This window comes from Phyllobates terribilis, unplaced genomic scaffold, assembly GCF_046119375.1.
Source record: "Phyllobates terribilis strain yellow unplaced genomic scaffold, ASM4611937v1 Scaffold_404__1_contigs__length_1715579, whole genome shotgun sequence".
Lineage (NCBI taxonomy): Eukaryota > Metazoa > Chordata > Amphibia > Anura > Dendrobatidae > Phyllobates > Phyllobates terribilis.
The window spans coordinates 939726-955560 of NW_027363164.1; the positions used below are offsets into that span (position 1 = coordinate 939726).

The window sequence follows — 15835 nt, forward strand, 5'->3', positions numbered from 1 at the left end:
CTACAATGCCTTTTCTGAAACGTTGTCTCCTTCTGCTGGAACACTGACTTCTTTCATTTAATGCCTGCAGACTATAAAAGAGAACCCAACCCAAAAAGTTTGGTTGATTAGTCTGTGGCATTCTGTTAAACTGTTGCTTATGGCGGTCTCTGTGAGCTTCTCAGCGACATTCAGCCAGCCAGGTATCCTGCCTGCAGTAGATGGAATGTGGCAATGGAACGCTGGCTGCGCGTGTCATAATAGGCTCTGAGCCTTTATATACCTGTGCACAGCAGCAGCCACCTTCAGTCTGCTGCTGGACAGCCAGCAGCAGCAGCAGCAGGAGAGGTATGTAATCAGGAGCCCTCCTGCTAAGGGTAGACAGCTGCTCGTTCCACCCCACCCCCCGCCTTAATTGGTTCTCCTCCCTTCCAACGGTGTTGAGGCGGGTGGGAACAGCAGGGGGTGAAGGTGCTGTGTTTAAAGAGGTGGAGTTATGCAGATCTAAAACGCGTGGATTGCAGCAGCAGCAAGCCGAAAAGTGCAGGCATGTAAGGGATCTAGAGGTTGACAACATGTCTTCTTAACGGGAGTCCAGGAGCTCATCTCCACAAATGGACTTTTCAGGATCCTTGGGTGGCTCCGTAGTTTGAAACCAATTCTGGTTATCGCTTCTCGGCCTTTTGGCTAAGATCAAGTGTAGTATCTGTTCTTATCAGTTTAATATCTGATACGTCCCCTATCTGGGGACCATATATTAAATGGATTTTTAGAACAGGGAGATGGAAAAAGAGCTTGCTCTGTCCACTCCACGCATTGACCTGGTATTGCAGTATCTCCAGGACCGGTGCACCCCTTCTTTAATGCAGTTTCTAAAATCAGAAAGAATTGAATTCAATGTTTTTTGTTCATTTTGCTTGTTTGTCGGATTTTGGGATGGACTCTTTGGCTTTGCTTTTCTTCTCCTCATTGGATTTTTCATGTTCAAAGTTGCAGAAGCCAGATTACAAGCTCATTTTGGTTCAACTTCAGCAACTGTGCATTGCATTGCCATGTAATGTGATGCAATGCTATCTTTCTAGCTCTCCCTTTTTACTTCCTTTTGGATAAACAGACATATTAGGCAAGCATTTTGGAGCTTTCACCTAAATAACTACAGGTGGTGAGATAAGCTGCACAATATAATTGACCTTTCAGTATATTGTTGCACACACACCATCTATTTAGCAAATGCCCTTGTTATCAACAGCAGCCTTTTAAACTCACCTGAGCTAACAGGTATGTGCGCTGGTTACTCTGCTGCGCTTAAAATTTCTTTTTTGGTTTGCTACAATGCCTTTTCTGAAACGTTGTCTCCTTCTGCTGGAACACTGACTTCTTTCATTTAATGCCTGCAGACTATAAAAGAGAACCCAACCCAAAAAGTTTGGTTGATTAGTCTGTGGCATTCTGTTAAACTGTTGCTTATGGCGGTCTCTGTGAGCTTCTCAGCGACATTCAGCCAGCCAGGTATCCTGCCTGCAGTAGATGGAATGTGGCAATGGAACGCTGGCTGCGCGTGTCATAATAGGCTCTGAGCCTTTATATACCTGTGCACAGCAGCAGCCACCTTCAGTCTGCTGCTGGACAGCCAGCAGCAGCAGCAGCAGGAGAGGTATGTAATCAGGAGCCCTCCTGCTAAGGGTAGACAGCTGCTCGTTCCACCCCACCCCCCGCCTTAATTGGTTCTCCTCCCTTCCAACGGTGTTGAGGCGGGTGGGAACAGCAGGGGGTGAAGGTGCTGTATTTAAAGAGGTGGAGTTATGCAGATCTAAAACGCGTGGATTGCAGCAGCAGCAAGCCGAAAAGTGCAGGCATGTAAGGGATCTAGAGGTTGACAACATGTCTTCTTAACGGGAGTCCAGGAGCTCATCTCCACAAATGGACTTTTCAGGATCCTTGGGTGGCTCCGTAGTTTGAAACCAATTCTGGTTATCGCTTCTCGGCCTTTTGGCTAAGATCAAGTGTAGTATCTGTTCTTATCAGTTTAATATCTGATACGTCCCCTATCTGGGGACCATATATTAAATGGATTTTTAGAACAGGGAGATGGAAAAAGAGCTTGCTTTGTCCACTCCACGCCTTGACCTGGTATTGCAGTATCTCCAGGACCGGTGCACCCCTTCTTTAATGCAGTTTCTAAAATCAGAAAGAATTGAATTCAATGTTTTTTGTTCATTTTGCTTGTTTGTCGGATTTTGGGATGGACTCTTTGGCTTTGCTTTTCTTCTCCTCATTGGATTTTTCATGTTCAAAGTTGCAGAAGCCAGATTACAAGCTCATTTTGGTTCAACTTCAGCAACTGTGCATTGCATTGCCATGTAATGTGATGCAATGCTATCTTTCTAGCTCTCCCTTTTTACTTCCTTTTGGATAAACAGACATATTAGGCAAGCATTTTGGAGCTTTCACCTAAATAACTACAGGTGGTGAGATAAGCTGCACAATATAATTGACCTTTCAGTATATTGTTGCACACACACCATCTATTTAGCAAATGCCCTTGTTATCAACAGCAGCCTTTTAAACTCACCTGAGCTAACAGGTATGTGCGCTGGTTACTCTGCTGCGCTTAAAATTTCTTTTTTGGTTTGCTACAATGCCTTTTCTGAAACGTTGTCTCCTTCTGCTGGAACACTGACTTCTTTCATTTAATGCCTGCAGACTATAAAAGAGAACCCAACCCAAAAAGTTTGGTTGATTAGTCTGTGGCATTCTGTTAAACTGTTGCTTATGGCGGTCTCTGTGAGCTTCTCAGCGACATTTAGCCAGCCAGGTATCCTGCCTGCAGTAGATGGAATGTGGCAATGGAACGCTGGCTGCGCGTGTCATAATAGGCTCTGAGCCTTTATATACCTGTGCACAGCAGCAGCCACCTTCAGTCTGCTGCTGGACAGCCAGCAGCAGCAGCAGCAGGAGAGGTATGTAATCAGGAGCCCTCCTGCTAAGGGTAGACAGCTGCTCGTTCCACCCCACCCCCCGCCTTAATTGGTTCTCCTCCCTTCCAACGGTGTTGAGGCGGGTGGGAACAGCAGGGGGTGAAGGTGCTGTGTTTAAAGAGGTGGAGTTATGCAGATCTAAAACGCGTGGATTGCAGCAGCAGCAAGCCGAAAAGTGCAGGCATGTAAGGGATCTAGAGGTTGACAACATGTCTTCTTAACGGGAGTCCAGGAGCTCATCTCCACAAATGGACTTTTCAGGATCCTTGGGTGGCTCCGTAGTTTGAAACCAATTCTGGTTATCGCTTCTCGGCCTTTTGGCTAAGATCAAGTGTAGTATCTGTTCTTATCAGTTTAATATCTGATACGTCCCCTATCTGGGGACCATATATTAAATGGATTTTTAGAACAGGGAGATGGAAAAAGAGCTTGCTCTGTCCACTCCACGCATTGACCTGGTATTGCAGTATCTCCAGGACCGGTGCACCCCTTCTTTAATGCAGTTTCTAAAATCAGAAAGAATTGAATTCAATGTTTTTTGTTCATTTTGCTTGTTTGTCGGATTTTGGGATGGACTCTTTGGCTTTGCTTTTCTTCTCCTCATTGGATTTTTCATGTTCAAAGTTGCAGAAGCCAGATTACAAGCTCATTTTGGTTCAACTTCAGCAACTGTGCATTGCATTGCCATGTAATGTGATGCAATGCTATCTTTCTAGCTCTCCCTTTTTACTTCCTTTTGGATAAACAGACATATTAGGCAAGCATTTTGGAGCTTTCACCTAAATAACTACAGGTGGTGAGATAAGCTGCACAATATAATTGACCTTTCAGTATATTGTTGCACACACACCATCTATTTAGCAAATGCCCTTGTTATCAACAGCAGCCTTTTAAACTCACCTGAGCTAACAGGTATGTGCGCTGGTTACTCTGCTGCGCTTAAAATTTCTTTTTTGGTTTGCTACAATGCCTTTTCTGAAACGTTGTCTCCTTCTGCTGGAACACTGACTTCTTTCATTTAATGCCTGCAGACTATAAAAGAGAACCCAACCCAAAAAGTTTGGTTGATTAGTCTGTGGCATTCTGTTAAACTGTTGCTTATGGCGGTCTCTGTGAGCTTCTCAGCGACATTCAGCCAGCCAGGTATCCTGCCTGCAGTAGATGGAATGTGGCAATGGAACGCTGGCTGCGCGTGTCATAATAGGCTCTGAGCCTTTATATACCTGTGCACAGCAGCAGCCACCTTCAGTCTGCTGCTGGACAGCCAGCAGCAGCAGCAGCAGGAGAGGTATGTAATCAGGAGCCCTCCTGCTAAGGGTAGACAGCTGCTCGTTCCACCCCACCCCCCGCCTTAATTGGTTCTCCTCCCTTCCAACGGTGTTGAGGCGGGTGGGAACAGCAGGGGGTGAAGGTGCTGTGTTTAAAGAGGTGGAGTTATGCAGATCTAAAACGCGTGGATTGCAGCAGCAGCAAGCCGAAAAGTGCAGGCATGTAAGGGATCTAGAGGTTGACAACATGTCTTCTTAACGGGAGTCCAGGAGCTCATCTCCACAAATGGACTTTTCAGGATCCTTGGGTGGCTCCGTAGTTTGAAACCAATTCTGGTTATCGCTTCTCGGCCTTTTGGCTAAGATCAAGTGTAGTATCTGTTCTTATCAGTTTAATATCTGATACGTCCCCTATCTGGGGACCATATGTTAAATGGATTTTTAGAACAGGGAGATGGAAAAAGAGCTTGCTCTGTCCACTCCACGCATTGACCTGGTATTGCAGTATCTCCAGGACCGGTGCACCCCTTCTTTAATGCAGTTTCTAAAATCAGAAAGAATTGAATTCAATGTTTTTTGTTCATTTTGCTTGTTTGTCGGATTTTGGGATGGACTCTTTGGCTTTGCTTTTCTTCTCCTCATTGGATTTTTCATGTTCAAAGTTGCAGAAGCCAGATTACAAGCTCATTTTGGTTCAACTTCAGCAACTGTGCATTGCATTGCCATGTAATGTGATGCAATGCTATCTTTCTAGCTCTCCCTTTTTACTTCCTTTTGGATAAACAGACATATTAGGCAAGCATTTTGGAGCTTTCACCTAAATAACTACAGGTGGTGAGATAAGCTGCACAATATAATTGACCTTTCAGTATATTGTTGCACACACACCATCTATTTAGCAAATGCCCTTGTTATCAACAGCAGCCTTTTAAACTCACCTGAGCTAACAGGTATGTGCGCTGGTTACTCTGCTGCGCTTAAAATTTCTTTTTTGGTTTGCTACAATGCCTTTTCTGAAACGTTGTCTCCTTCTGCTGGAACACTGACTTCTTTCATTTAATGCCTGCAGACTATAAAAGAGAACCCAACCCAAAAAGTTTGGTTGATTAGTCTGTGGCATTCTGTTAAACTGTTGCTTATGGCGGTCTCTGTGAGCTTCTCAGCGACATTCAGCCAGCCAGGTATCCTGCCTGCAGTAGATGGAATGTGGCAATGGAACGCTGGCTGCGCGTGTCATAATAGGCTCTGAGCCTTTATATACCTGTGCACAGCAGCAGCCACCTTCAGTCTGCTGCTGGACAGCCAGCAGCAGCAGCAGGAGAGGTATGTAATCAGGAGCCCTCCTGCTAAGGGTAGACAGCTGCTCGTTCCACCCCACCCCCCGCCTTAATTGGTTCTCCTCCCTTCCAACGGTGTTGAGGCGGGTGGGAACAGCAGGGGGTGAAGGTGCTGTGTTTAAAGAGGTGGAGTTATGCAGATCTAAAACGCGTGGATTGCAGCAGCAGCAAGCCGAAAAGTGCAGGCATGTAAGGGATCTAGAGGTTGACAACATGTCTTCTTAACGGGAGTCCAGGAGCTCATCTCCACAAATGGACTTTTCAGGATCCTTGGGTGGCTCCGTAGTTTGAAACCAATTCTGGTTATCGCTTCTCGGCCTTTTGGCTAAGATCAAGTGTAGTATCTGTTCTTATCAGTTTAATATCTGATACGTCCCCTATCTGGGGACCATATATTAAATGGATTTTTAGAACAGGGAGATGGAAAAAGAGCTTGCTCTGTCCACTCCACGCATTGACCTGGTATTGCAGTATCTCCAGGACCGGTGCACCCCTTCTTTAATGCAGTTTCTAAAATCAGAAAGAATTGAATTCAATGTTTTTTGTTCATTTTGCTTGTTTGTCGGATTTTGGGATGGACTCTTTGGCTTTGCTTTTCTTCTCCTCATTGGATTTTTCATGTTCAAAGTTGCAGAAGCCAGATTACAAGCTCATTTTGGTTCAACTTCAGCAACTGTGCATTGCATTGCCATGTAATGTGATGCAATGCTATCTTTCTAGCTCTCCCTTTTTACTTCCTTTTGGATAAACAGACATATTAGGCAAGCATTTTGGAGCTTTCACCTAAATAACTACAGGTGGTGAGATAAGCTGCACAATATAATTGACCTTTCAGTATATTGTTGCACACACACCATCTATTTAGCAAATGCCCTTGTTATCAACAGCAGCCTTTTAAACTCACCTGAGCTAACAGGTATGTGCGCTGGTTACTCTGCTGCGCTTAAAATTTCTTTTTTGGTTTGCTACAATGCCTTTTCTGAAACGTTGTCTCCTTCTGCTGGAACACTGACTTCTTTCATTTAATGCCTGCAGACTATAAAAGAGAACCCAACCCAAAAAGTTTGGTTGATTAGTCTGTGGCATTCTGTTAAACTGTTGCTTATGGCGGTCTCTGTGAGCTTCTCAGCGACATTCAGCCAGCCAGGTATCCTGCCTGCAGTAGATGGAATGTGGCAATGGAACGCTGGCTGCGCGTGTCATAATAGGCTCTGAGCCTTTATATACCTGTGCACAGCAGCAGCCACCTTCAGTCTGCTGCTGGACAGCCAGCAGCAGCAGCAGCAGGAGAGGTATGTAATCAGGAGCCCTCCTGCTAAGGGTAGACAGCTGCTCGTTCCACCCCACCCCCCGCCTTAATTGGTTCTCCTCCCTTCCAACGGTGTTGAGGCGGGTGGGAACAGCAGGGGGTGAAGGTGCTGTGTTTAAAGAGGTGGAGTTATGCAGATCTAAAACGCGTGGATTGCAGCAGCAGCAAGCCGAAAAGTGCAGGCATGTAAGGGATCTAGAGGTTGACAACATGTCTTCTTAACGGGAGTCCAGGAGCTCATCTCCACAAATGGACTTTTCAGGATCCTTGGGTGGCTCCGTAGTTTGAAACCAATTCTGGTTATCGCTTCTCGGCCTTTTGGCTAAGATCAAGTGTAGTATCTGTTCTTATCAGTTTAATATCTGATACGTCCCCTATCTGGGGACCATATATTAAATGGATTTTTAGAACAGGGAGATGGAAAAAGAGCTTGCTCTGTCCACTCCACGCATTGACCTGGTATTGCAGTATCTCCAGGACCGGTGCACCCCTTCTTTAATGCAGTTTCTAAAATCAGAAAGAATTGAATTCAATGTTTTTTGTTCATTTTGCTTGTTTGTCGGATTTTGGGATGGACTCTTTGGCTTTGCTTTTCTTCTCCTCATTGGATTTTTCATGTTCAAAGTTGCAGAAGCCAGATTACAAGCTCATTTTGGTTCAACTTCAGCAACTGTGCATTGCATTGCCATGTAATGTGATGCAATGCTATCTTTCTAGCTCTCCCTTTTTACTTCCTTTTGGATAAACAGACATATTAGGCAAGCATTTTGGAGCTTTCACCTAAATAACTACAGGTGGTGAGATAAGCTGCACAATATAATTGACCTTTCAGTATATTGTTGCACACACACCATCTATTTAGCAAATGCCCTTGTTATCAACAGCAGCCTTTTAAACTCACCTGAGCTAACAGGTATGTGCGCTGGTTACTCTGCTGCGCTTAAAATTTCTTTTTTGGTTTGCTACAATGCCTTTTCTGAAACGTTGTCTCCTTCTGCTGGAACACTGACTTCTTTCATTTAATGCCTGCAGACTATAAAAGAGAACCCAACCCAAAAAGTTTGGTTGATTAGTCTGTGGCATTCTGTTAAACTGTTGCTTATGGCGGTCTCTGTGAGCTTCTCAGCGACATTCAGCCAGCCAGGTATCCTGCCTGCAGTAGATGGAATGTGGCAATGGAACGCTGGCTGCGCGTGTCATAATAGGCTCTGAGCCTTTATATACCTGTGCACAGCAGCAGCCACCTTCAGTCTGCTGCTGGACAGCCAGCAGCAGCAGCAGCAGGAGAGGTATGTAATCAGGAGCCCTCCTGCTAAGGGTAGACAGCTGCTCGTTCCACCCCACCCCCCGCCTTAATTGGTTCTCCTCCCTTCCAACGGTGTTGAGGCGGGTGGGAACAGCAGGGGGTGAAGGTGCTGTGTTTAAAGAGGTGGAGTTATGCAGATCTAAAACGCGTGGATTGCAGCAGCAGCAAGCCGAAAAGTGCAGGCATGTAAGGGATCTAGAGGTTGACAACATGTCTTCTTAACGGGAGTCCAGGAGCTCATCTCCACAAATGGACTTTTCAGGATCCTTGGGTGGCTCCGTAGTTTGAAACCAATTCTGGTTATCGCTTCTCGGCCTTTTGGCTAAGATCAAGTGTAGTATCTGTTCTTATCAGTTTAATATCTGATACGTCCCCTATCTGGGGACCATATATTAAATGGATTTTTAGAACAGGGAGATGGAAAAAGAGCTTGCTCTGTCCACTCCACGCATTGACCTGGTATTGCAGTATCTCCAGGACCGGTGCACCCCTTCTTTAATGCAGTTTCTAAAATCAGAAAGAATTGAATTCAATGTTTTTTGTTCATTTTGCTTGTTTGTCGGATTTTGGGATGGACTCTTTGGCTTTGCTTTTCTTCTCCTCATTGGATTTTTCATGTTCAAAGTTGCAGAAGCCAGATTACAAGCTCATTTTGGTTCAACTTCAGCAACTGTGCATTGCATTGCCATGTAATGTGATGCAATGCTATCTTTCTAGCTCTCCCTTTTTACTTCCTTTTGGATAAACAGACATATTAGGCAAGCATTTTGGAGCTTTCACCTAAATAACTACAGGTGGTGAGATAAGCTGCACAATATAATTGACCTTTCAGTATATTGTTGCACACACACCATCTATTTAGCAAATGCCCTTGTTATCAACAGCAGCCTTTTAAACTCACCTGAGCTAACAGGTATGTGCGCTGGTTACTCTGCTGCGCTTAAAATTTCTTTTTTGGTTTGCTACAATGCCTTTTCTGAAACGTTGTCTCCTTCTGCTGGAACACTGACTTCTTTCATTTAATGCCTGCAGACTATAAAAGAGAACCCAACCCAAAAAGTTTGGTTGATTAGTCTGTGGCATTCTGTTAAACTGTTGCTTATGGCGGTCTCTGTGAGCTTCTCAGCGACATTCAGCCAGCCAGGTATCCTGCCTGCAGTAGATGGAATGTGGCAATGGAACGCTGGCTGCGCGTGTCATAATAGGCTCTGAGCCTTTATATACCTGTGCACAGCAGCAGCCACCTTCAGTCTGCTGCTGGACAGCCAGCAGCAGCAGCAGCAGGAGAGGTATGTAATCAGGAGCCCTCCTGCTAAGGGTAGACAGCTGCTCGTTCCACCCCACCCCCCGCCTTAATTGGTTCTCCTCCCTTCCAACGGTGTTGAGGCGGGTGGGAACAGCAGGGGGTGAAGGTGCTGTGTTTAAAGAGGTGGAGTTATGCAGATCTAAAACGCGTGGATTGCAGCAGCAGCAAGCCGAAAAGTGCAGGCATGTAAGGGATCTAGAGGTTGACAACATGTCTTCTTAACGGGAGTCCAGGAGCTCATCTCCACAAATGGACTTTTCAGGATCCTTGGGTGGCTCCGTAGTTTGAAACCAATTCTGGTTATCGCTTCTCGGCCTTTTGGCTAAGATCAAGTGTAGTATCTGTTCTTATCAGTTTAATATCTGATACGTCCCCTATCTGGGGACCATATATTAAATGGATTTTTTAGAACAGGGAGATGGAAAAAGAGCTTGCTCTGTCCACTCCACGCATTGACCTGGTATTGCAGTATCTCCAGGACCGGTGCACCCCTTCTTTAATGCAGTTTCTAAAATCAGAAAGAATTGAATTCAATGTTTTTTGTTCATTTTGCTTGTTTGTCGGATTTTGGGATGGACTCTTTGGCTTTGCTTTTCTTCTCCTCATTGGATTTTTCATGTTCAAAGTTGCAGAAGCCAGATTACAAGCTCATTTTGGTTCAACTTCAGCAACTGTGCATTGCATTGCCATGTAATGTGATGCAATGCTATCTTTCTAGCTCTCCCTTTTTACTTCCTTTTGGATAAACAGACATATTAGGCAAGCATTTTGGAGCTTTCACCTAAATAACTACAGGTGGTGAGATAAGCTGCACAATATAATTGACCTTTCAGTATATTGTTGCACACACACCATCTATTTAGCAAATGCCCTTGTTATCAACAGCAGCCTTTTAAACTCACCTGAGCTAACAGGTATGTGCGCTGGTTACTCTGCTGCGCTTAAAATTTCTTTTTTGGTTTGCTACAATGCCTTTTCTGAAACGTTGTCTCCTTCTGCTGGAACACTGACTTCTTTCATTTAATGCCTGCAGACTATAAAAGAGAACCCAACCCAAAAAGTTTGGTTGATTAGTCTGTGGCATTCTGTTAAACTGTTGCTTATGGCGGTCTCTGTGAGCTTCTCAGCGACATTCAGCCAGCCAGGTATCCTGCCTGCAGTAGATGGAATGTGGCAATGGAACGCTGGCTGCGCGTGTCATAATAGGCTCTGAGCCTTTATATACCTGTGCACAGCAGCAGCCACCTTCAGTCTGCTGCTGGACAGCCAGCAGCAGCAGCAGCAGGAGAGGTATGTAATCAGGAGCCCTCCTGCTAAGGGTAGACAGCTGCTCGTTCCACCCCACCCCCCGCCTTAATTGGTTCTCCTCCCTTCCAACGGTGTTGAGGCGGGTGGGAACAGCAGGGGGTGAAGGTGCTGTGTTTAAAGAGGTGGAGTTATGCAGATCTAAAACGCGTGGATTGCAGCAGCAGCAAGCCGAAAAGTGCAGGCATGTAAGGGATCTAGAGGTTGACAACATGTCTTCTTAACGGGAGTCCAGGAGCTCATCTCCACAAATGGACTTTTCAGGATCATTGGGTGGCTCCGTAGTTTGAAACCAATTCTGGTTATCGCTTCTCGGCCTTTTGGCTAAGATCAAGTGTAGTATCTGTTCTTATCAGTTTAATATCTGATACGTCCCCTATCTGGGGACCATATATTAAATGGATTTTTAGAACAGGGAGATGGAAAAAGAGCTTGCTCTGTCCACTCCATGCATTGACCTGGTATTGCAGTATCTCCAGGACCGGTGCACCCCTTCTTTAATGCAGTTTCTAAAATCAGAAAGAATTGAATTCAATGTTTTTTGTTCATTTTGCTTGTTTGTCGGATTTTGGGATGGACTCTTTGGCTTTGCTTTTCTTCTCCTCATTGGATTTTTCATGTTCAAAGTTGCAGAAGCCAGATTACAAGCTCATTTTGGTTCAACTTCAGCAACTGTGCATTGCATTGCCATGTAATGTGATGCAATGCTATCTTTCTAGCTCTCCCTTTTTACTTCCTTTTGGATAAACAGACATATTAGGCAAGCATTTTGGAGCTTTCACCTAAATAACTACAGGTGGTGAGATAAGCTGCACAATATAATTGACCTTTCAGTATATTGTTGCACACACACCATCTATTTAGCAAATGCCCTTGTTATCAACAGCAGCCTTTTAAACTCACCTGAGCTAACAGGTATGTGCGCTGGTTACTCTGCTGCGCTTAATATTTCTTTTTTGGTTTGCTACAATGCCTTTTCTGAAACGTTGTCTCCTTCTGCTGGAACACTGACTTCTTTCATTTAATGCCTGCAGACTATAAAAGAGAACCCAACCCAAAAAGTTTGGTTGATTAGTCTGTGGCATTCTGCTAAACTGTTGCTTATGGCGGTCTCTGTGAGCTTCTCAGCGACATTCAGCCAGCCAGGTATCCTGCCTGCAGTAGATGGAATGTGGCAATGGAACGCTGGCTGCGCGTGTCATAATAGGCTCTGAGCCTTTATATACCTGTGCACAGCAGCAGCCACCTTCAGTCTGCTGCTGGACAGCCAGCAGCAGCAGCAGCAGGAGAGGTATGTAATCAGGAGCCCTCCTGCTAAGGGTAGACAGCTGCTCGTTCCACCCCACCCCCCGCCTTAATTGGTTCTCCTCCCTTCCAACGGTGTTGAGGCGGGTGGGAACAGCAGGGGGTGAAGGTGCTGTGTTTAAAGAGGTGGAGTTATGCAGATCTAAAACGCGTGGATTGCAGCAGCAGCAAGCCGAAAAGTGCAGGCATGTAAGGGTTCTAGAGGTTGACAACATGTCTTCTTAACGGGAGTCCAGGAGCTCATCTCCACAAATGGACTTTTCAGGATCCTTGGGTGGCTCCGTAGTTTGAAACCAATTCTGGTTATCGCTTCTCGGCCTTTTGGCTAAGATCAAGTGTAGTATCTGTTCTTATCAGTTTAATATCTGATACGTCCCCTATCTGGGGACCATATATTAAATGGATTTTTAGAACAGGGAGATGGAAAAAGAGCTTGCTCTGTCCACTCCACGCATTGACCTGGTATTGCAGTATCTCCAGGACCGGTGCACCCCTTCTTTAATGCAGTTTCAAAAATCAGAAAGAATTGAATTCAATGTTTTTTGTTCATTTTGCTTGTTTGTCGGATTTTGGGATGGACTCTTTGGCTTTGCTTTTCTTCTCCTCATTGGATTTTTCATGTTCAAAGTTGCAGAAGCCAGATTACAAGCTCATTTTGGTTCAACTTCAGCAACTGTGCATTGCATTGCCATGTAATGTGATGCAATGCTATCTTTCTAGCTCTCCCTTTTTACTTCCTTTTGGATAAACAGACATATTAGGCAAGCATTTTGGAGCTTTCACCTAAATAACTACAGGTGGTGAGATAAGCTGCACAATATAATTGACCTTTCAGTATATTGTTGCACACACACCATCTATTTAGCAAATGCCCTTGTTATCAACAGCAGCCTTTTAAACTCACCTGAGCTAACAGGTATGTGCGCTGGTTACTCTGCTGCGCTTAAAATTTCTTTTTGGGTTTGCTACAATGCCTTTTCTGAAACGTTGTCTCCTTCTGCTGGAACACTGACTTCTTTCATTTAATGCCTGCAGACTATAAAAGAGAACCCAACCCAAAAAGTTTGGTTGATTAGTCTGTGGCATTCTGTTAAACTGTTGCTTATGGCGGTCTCTGTGAGCTTCTCAGCGACATTCAGCCATCCATGTATCCTGCCTGCAGTAGATGGAATGTGGCAATGGAACGCTGGCTGCGCGTGTCATAATAGGCTCTGAGCCTTTATATACCTGTGCACAGCAGCAGCCACCTTCAGTCTGCTGCTGGACAGCCAGCAGCAGCAGCAGCAGGAGAGGTATGTAATCAGGAGCCCTCCTGCTAAGGGTAGACAGCTGCTCGTTCCACCCCACCCCCCGCCTTAATTGGTTCTCCTCCCTTCCAACGGTGTTGAGGCGGGTGGGAACAGCAGGGGGTGAAGGTGCTGTGTTTAAAGAGGTGGAGTTATGCAGATCTAAAACGCGTGGATTGCAGCAGCAGCAAGCCGAAAAGTGCAGGCATGTAAGGGATCTAGAGGTTGACAACATGTCTTCTTAACGGGAGTCCAGGAGCTCATCTCCACAAATGGACTTTTCAGGATCCTTGGGTGGCTCCGTAGTTTGAAACCAATTCTGGTTATCGCTTCTCGGCCTTTTGGCTAAGATCAAGTGTAGTATCTGTTCTTATCAGTTTAATATCTGATACGTCCCCTATCTGGGGACCATATATTAAATGGATTTTTAGAACAGGGAGATGGAAAAAGAGCTTGCTCTGTCCACTCCACGCATTGACCTGGTATTGCAGTATCTCCAGGACCGGTGCACCCCTTCTTTAATGCAGTTTCTAAAATCAGAAAGAATTGAATTCAATGTTTTTTGTTCATTTTGCTTGTTTGTCGGATTTTGGGATGGACTCTTTGGCTTTGCTTTTCTTCTCCTCATTGGATTTTTCATGTTCAAAGTTGCAGAAGCCAGATTACAAGCTCATTTTGGTTCAACTTCAGCAACTGTGCATTGCATTGCCATGTAATGTGATGCAATGCTATCTTTCTAGCTCTCCCTTTTTACTTCCTTTTGGATAAACAGACATATTAGGCAAGCATTTTGGAGCTTTCACCTAAATAACTACAGGTGGTGAGATAAGCTGCACAATATAATTGACCTTTCAGTATATTGTTGCACACACACCATCTATTTAGCAAATGCCCTTGTTATCAACAGCAGCCTTTTAAACTCACCTGAGCTAACAGGTATGTGCGCTGGTTACTCTGCTGCGCTTAAAATTTCTTTTTTGGTTTGCTACAATGCCTTTTCTGAAACGTTGTCTCCTTCTGCTGGAACACTGACTTCTTTCATTTAATGCCTGCAGACTATAAAAGAGAACCCAACCCAAAAAGTTTGGTTGATTAGTCTGTGGCATTCTGTTAAACTGTTGCTTATGGCGGTCTCTGTGAGCTTCTCAGCGACATTCAGCCAGCCAGGTATCCTGCCTGCAGTAGATGGAATGTGGCAATGGAACGCTGGCTGCGCGTGTCATAATAGGCTCTGAGCCTTTATATACCTGTGCACAGCAGCAGCCACCTTCAGTCTGCTGCTGGACAGCCAGCAGCAGCAGCAGCAGGAGAGGTATGTAATCAGGAGCCCTCCTGCTAAGGGTAGACAGCTGCTCGTTCCACCCCACCCCCCGCCTTAATTGGTTCTCCTCCCTTCCAACGGTGTTGAGGCGGGTGGGAACAGCAGGGGGTGAAGGTGCTGTGTTTAAAGAGGTGGAGTTATGCAGATCTAAAACGCGTGGATTGCAGCAGCAGCAAGCCGAAAAGTGCAGGCATGTAAGGGATCTAGAGGTTGACAACATGTCTTCTTAACGGGAGTCCAGGAGCTCATCTCCACAAATGGACTTTTCAGGATCCTTGGGTGGCTCCGTAGTTTGAAACCAATTCTGGTTATCGCTTCTCGGCCTTTTGGCTAAGATCAGGTGCAGTGATCTAAAGGTTGCTGCCTTGGTCTCGGCTAGGAGGTGCCTGGGGTACCCGACTTGTTGGCCTTGGGGGATCGCTCTCTCTTAACGGAGGGAGCTTCACCTCCTTGCAGCTATTGGCAGGTCGGCTTAGTCCCCGGACAACGGGGAGCGATCGCGTCTTGTCTTCGGGGCGACCCGAGGAAATAAGGGCGTTTTCCTTTGCTGAGCTTTATCGCTTAGTGGGCTGTGTAAGTTCTTGGGGTACCCCTCCCTCGGTCTTGGGTTTGTTCCTGCTTTTGTGGGATTCATTCCCTTGTTACTATTGGGGGAGGGCTTAGTCCCTGAGGGCCGAAAATGCCTTTTTCTTTTGGATTTGCGGTGGGGGAGACTCCACTGCGACAGTCCATTAGAATCATGGTGGATGAATGCCAGCGCCATGAGAAGAATCTGCAGTACATCGTGCATGAGATTCTTTTTGGGTTCTTCCACCTGGAGCGAGATAAGATCCTGTGTCTTTACGATCAGGAATTCCGTGGGCGATATACCATTTCCTTTATGGCTAAATCATGCTGTGATAATATCCATGCAGCACTGATGGTTGCGGACAAGGACGATGAGAGACTGAACGGGCTGAGCTTTGACTTCCTGTACGGTGAAGAGGAAGTACCCTTGGTGATCTTCATGTACAGCCCATTCGTCTCTGAGGGCGATATCGAAACCTTTTTGAAGCGTTACTGCAAGTCAGTGCGCTTCTCACATGATATCCTCAACTCCCAGCGCTTCTGGAATGGGAAGAGGAAATACCTGGTG

General features: G+C 45.5%; 11 non-coding genes across 11 annotated transcripts; all 11 read left to right on the top strand.

Annotated features, from left to right (window-relative positions):
• Positions 1-646: 646 nt before the first annotated feature.
• LOC141225460 (U2 spliceosomal RNA) lies at positions 647-837 on the top strand. The gene has a single exon (XR_012292734.1). It is a non-coding gene; the product is annotated as a U2 spliceosomal RNA (small nuclear RNA).
• A 1115-nt stretch (positions 838-1952) lies between these two features.
• LOC141225597 (U2 spliceosomal RNA) lies at positions 1953-2143 on the top strand. Its single transcript, XR_012292868.1, has one exon. It is a non-coding gene; the product is annotated as a U2 spliceosomal RNA (small nuclear RNA).
• A 1115-nt stretch (positions 2144-3258) lies between these two features.
• LOC141225461 (U2 spliceosomal RNA) lies at positions 3259-3449 on the top strand. The gene has a single exon (XR_012292735.1). It is a non-coding gene; the product is annotated as a U2 spliceosomal RNA (small nuclear RNA).
• Positions 3450-4564: 1115 nt separating this feature from the next.
• On the top strand, positions 4565-4755 carry LOC141225529 (U2 spliceosomal RNA). The gene has a single exon (XR_012292801.1). It is a non-coding gene; the product is annotated as a U2 spliceosomal RNA (small nuclear RNA).
• Positions 4756-5867: 1112 nt separating this feature from the next.
• On the top strand, positions 5868-6058 carry LOC141225462 (U2 spliceosomal RNA). Its single transcript, XR_012292736.1, has one exon. It is a non-coding gene; the product is annotated as a U2 spliceosomal RNA (small nuclear RNA).
• Positions 6059-7173: 1115 nt separating this feature from the next.
• LOC141225463 (U2 spliceosomal RNA) lies at positions 7174-7364 on the top strand. Its single transcript, XR_012292737.1, has one exon. It is a non-coding gene; the product is annotated as a U2 spliceosomal RNA (small nuclear RNA).
• A 1115-nt stretch (positions 7365-8479) lies between these two features.
• Positions 8480-8670, top strand: LOC141225464 (U2 spliceosomal RNA). The gene has a single exon (XR_012292738.1). It is a non-coding gene; the product is annotated as a U2 spliceosomal RNA (small nuclear RNA).
• A 1115-nt stretch (positions 8671-9785) lies between these two features.
• LOC141225575 (U2 spliceosomal RNA) lies at positions 9786-9977 on the top strand. Its single transcript, XR_012292846.1, has one exon. It is a non-coding gene; the product is annotated as a U2 spliceosomal RNA (small nuclear RNA).
• A 1115-nt stretch (positions 9978-11092) lies between these two features.
• LOC141225523 (U2 spliceosomal RNA) lies at positions 11093-11283 on the top strand. Its single transcript, XR_012292795.1, has one exon. It is a non-coding gene; the product is annotated as a U2 spliceosomal RNA (small nuclear RNA).
• A 1115-nt stretch (positions 11284-12398) lies between these two features.
• Positions 12399-12589, top strand: LOC141225465 (U2 spliceosomal RNA). The gene has a single exon (XR_012292739.1). It is a non-coding gene; the product is annotated as a U2 spliceosomal RNA (small nuclear RNA).
• Positions 12590-13704: 1115 nt separating this feature from the next.
• Positions 13705-13895, top strand: LOC141225466 (U2 spliceosomal RNA). Its single transcript, XR_012292740.1, has one exon. It is a non-coding gene; the product is annotated as a U2 spliceosomal RNA (small nuclear RNA).
• The last annotated feature ends 1940 nt before the right edge of the window (positions 13896-15835 follow it).